This window comes from Gymnogyps californianus, chromosome 17, assembly GCF_018139145.2.
Source record: "Gymnogyps californianus isolate 813 chromosome 17, ASM1813914v2, whole genome shotgun sequence".
NCBI classification, from domain to species: domain Eukaryota; kingdom Metazoa; phylum Chordata; class Aves; order Accipitriformes; family Cathartidae; genus Gymnogyps; species Gymnogyps californianus.
The window spans coordinates 3352030-3356240 of NC_059487.1; positions in this window are offsets into that span (position 1 = coordinate 3352030).

The window sequence follows — 4211 nt, forward strand, 5'->3', positions numbered from 1 at the left end:
GCAGAGGAGGACAGAGTGATGGTGGGAGCTGATGGATGAGAAGGGATGGTGGGATGCTGACATAAGGAGGAATATGAAAGGAAAGGAGAAACTGGAGGCAAAGCAGGATGAGGATGGATGGGACAGGGCGGAGGTGGAGAAGGAAGAGAAGACATGAGATGGTGGGAGGTGGATGAGGATAACAAGGAATGGGATGTGGTGGATGAAGGAGGAGCAGGTGAGAGGGATGGGATGCAAGTGTTACAGGAAGACAGGAAGGTGGATATGAAGGGCAATGGAAGAGCACTGGAAGGAGGGATGGGAGGTGGTGGGTGATGGAAAAGCACAGGAAGAAGGGATGGGGTGTAGTGAGTGATGGAGGAGAACAATAAGGAGGGATAGGATGTAATGTAAGATGCAGGAGCACAAGAGGGCAGGAGGGGACATGGTGGGTAATGGAGAAGCATGGTGTGGCAGGGAGGGATGGGACACAGTGGATGACAGCACACTCTGGAAGCAGTGCGGAAGTAGGGATGGGATGTGAAGGGGGTGGAGAACAGGGAGGGTGGGAGGTGGTGGATAATGGTGGAGCACAAGAAGGAATAGGACATGATGGAGGATGCAGGAGCACAGGAAGGAGGGACAGGACATGATGGCCGATGGAGGAGCACAGAAAGGAAGGATGGGACCTGGTGGGTGATCGAGGAGGATGGCAGGGAAGGATGGGACAGTGGGTGACAGGAGCACAGGAAGGAGGGATTGGATGGGTGGACAATGGAGGAGCAGCGGAAGGAGGGGTGGGACATGAAAGATGGAGGTACACAGGAAAAGGGATGGGATGTGGTGGGTGATGGGAGCATGGGAAGGAGGAATGGGATGGGTGGGTGATGGAGGAGCACAGGAAGGAGGGCTGGGTTGGGTTAGGTGGGTGATGAAAGAGCAGAATAAAGAGGGATGGGACATGGTGGGCAATGGAAGAGCACATGAAGGAAGAAAGAAATGTGAGGATGGAGGATAACAAGAAGGAAGGATGGGACATGAGGGATCAAAGAGCAGGGATGAAAGGGATGGGACATGAAGGATGATGGAGGAGCAAAAGAAGGAGGGGTGGGTCATGGTGGGCAATGGAGGACCTCAGGAAGGGACAGTTTAATGTAGTGAGCCTGGAGGAGGCTGGGACCTGCAGGTGATGAGGGGCACAAGGGCAAGAAGCCGTGGGCAGTGATGGGAAAGGGGATGTGGGGTCCGCATGCAGGCTGGGCTGAGCTGCTGGGCAGGATGGGATAGGACAGGGGAGATATAAGAAACACCAGCATCACAAGAACAATGCAGAGCTGAGAGGAGCCTGGTGTGAAGTGACAGCCCTGGCAGTGAAGCCATGGACGACCCATGGACGATGACGAGGAGCCCTGGTGGCGTGGCACAGTCAGGGTCAGTACATGGGGATGGTGTCGGGGAGAGACAGGCGGGTGAGGAGAGGATGGGACACCGTGTGTGGGCTGGGCAGCTGGCAGGATGGCGGGGACAGAGGGACAGGATCTAGATGCATCTCCCCACCCATGGGTGCCCCAGCCAGCCCACACTCCCCTCCGCAGCAGCACTGGTTCCCCAGACAGGACAGGCATCGCAGTCCCCCCACTGCAGCACAGGAAGGCAGCACCGAGGGCGCGGGTGAGGGGTTGCAGGGCCTTTATTCATCACACGACAAGCAGGCATGGTACAGGGGTGCAGGACGGGGCGGGCAGGGAGCCCGTCATCGGGGCAGAAGGTGCCCTTCATGCGACCTTGGCATGGGCTGGCGAGAGGAAGCAGGAGGACAGGGCAGGGGCAAGCGTGGCTTTGCCCGAAGCAGCTCGGGCTTCACCCCGGGCTGGGCACTGGTGTGTGGGGAGGACAGGGGCAGAGGCTGCGCGGGGGCCGGGGCTGAATCAGCCACCTCCATACCTCAAGCAAATCTTCCCTGTTGCCTTTGCAAATCCCTTGCCGGCCTCGGCTCAGCCCCCGGCTCTGCGGGAAATGCCCAGCACCGCTATTTACAGAGTAAGACAGAACTGACCAATATTACAAATAATTAAAAGGCAGTTGTAAAAATGAGAAACCACATTCCAAAAGTAGAGAGTCTTTTAAAAAAACCAAACAAAACCAAAATCCCCATTATCAATGAAAATGCTAAAAACCACCCCGAAAGGATCTATGTACAGCAGGAGATTGCCCGCGGCAGCGCTGCGCCTGCCGGGGTGCAGGGACCCGACTTCTCCGTGGCAGGCAGGGATGCTGCCTGGCCCCGGCTGCTGGTGAGGGTGGGCAGCGCCTGCCCTGCGCATCCCGCACCCGGGTGACGAGGGTCCCCGTGGGGCTGGCCAGGCGCCGCAGGAGCAAAAGGCCATCGGTGCTGGGCCTGCTGGGCCCTGGCTGATGCTGGTGTGTCTGGAGACACAGGCAGTGAGTGGCCGTCGCGGAGATGCTGACGGAGGCTGCGACGTGGCAGTGATGCAGCCTGCCTGCTGCGGGCAGCGTGCGGCTGGACGGGAGGGGGCAGCAGCTTCGGCAGCAGGAGCATTTTTTAAGCGAAGCTGCAAGATGACAGCAGTGCGCAGAGGCCCTGGAGCAGTGTACACAGCCCCGGAGCAATGCGCAGAGCCCCTGGAGCAGTGTATGGAGTCCCTGGAGCAGTGTACATGGTCTCAGAACAATGCGCAGAGGCCCTGGAGCAATGTACAGAGCCCCAGAGCAACGCACAGAGGTCCTGGAGCAGTGTACAGAGCCCTAGAGCAATGCACGGAGCCCCTGGAGCAATGTATAGAGCCCCCAGAGCAAGGTACACAGCCCCTGAGCAATGCACAGAGCCCCAGGAGATGCAGGCACCTGCAGGCAGCTCCATCTGGATGAATCCCTGCCTGGCCCCTGGCAGGCAGCTTGAAAATAGGTCAGGCAGCCGCCTCCAAAAATGCTGTTCTCTCCTGGGGTTGCACAGAGGCACTGATGCTGCTCTGCATGGGGGTGGGACGCAGCCCCCCAGCCCCAGGAGCTCTGCACCGCTGCAGGGGCTGTGGCCGCTGCCCCCCTCCCTCCCCGGATAAGGCTTTTTCTGGTGGTGACCGAGGGACACGTGGTGCAGACCGCGGGCCACACCGCAGCCTCCCAACCCACAATCTCTTAATCCAATTGGTGCATCTCCAATGTAGCTCATTTCGGTATTTTTAAAATGCACTTGGTTTTACATTGCAGGCTGTCCGGAGTTGGGCAGAGCCAAAAGTGGAGGGGAAAGAAAAAAAAAAAAAAAGGAAACAAAAAAAAAAAAAAAAGAAGAGAGAAATGTGTATATTCAGCACTTGGAGGAACAAATAACTACAAGTGGCCCCAGGCAGGGAGGTGGGTGCAATGCAGGGGGGCACCACAGCCGTGGCCCCTCGGGATGGTGGCAGGAGATATGCACGCACATGAGTGTGCACACACACACGCAGGCACACGCAGGCACACGCCGTCTCTCCCCACGCTGTGCACCCAGCGACCCCATCTCTGCAGCTGGAGGAGCCAGGGGGACTGCCCGGACCCTTCCAGCAGCGAAGGACCTCAGCAGCCCCCCCCAGAGCAGAAGGGTGGCCAGGGAGGGCCCCCGCACCCAGCCCAGCCTGAGTGACCACAGGGACCCTCCCCGCCTCCTTCCTGCCCGGGGAAGCACGTGCGGCCCGGCGGCTGATGCAACCGCGCCGCAATCGGGGCTGGCAGGGATGCGCTGGAGCTTGGGCAGGGCAGACGGCGCTGGCAGTGGCCGCGGGGGCCGGAGCCAGCACCCTCCGACTGCAGGGGCCAACACAGCATCGTGCCTCCATCCATTGCATCCATATGGCCTCCCTGCCGCGCTTCGCCCCAGCCCTGCCCTATCTACACAAGCAGCCTCCCCCGGCTGCTCTCCCCTTCTCGGGGCCCTGGCGAGCTCTCGGCATGGCGGGGTCTCAGCTGACATTCCCGGGGCACTGGGCACCGGTGAGGACCCCCCAGTGCCGGCAGCGGCTCCGAGGGAGCGGGTCTCCGCACAGGCGGGAGGTGAAGCAGCCACCCCAGCGGGATGGCCCCGTGCACCCCGGGGCTGCCGGCAGCCTCCACCAACGGCTCCACATCTGCTTCATAAGCGTCCCCGGGGATGAGGGGACGGTTAGGAGACAGATGCGCCCATGCCGCCTCTGAGAGGGGCCCCCGCGGGGCGTCAGCGCGGGCGCTCTTCTGGCAGG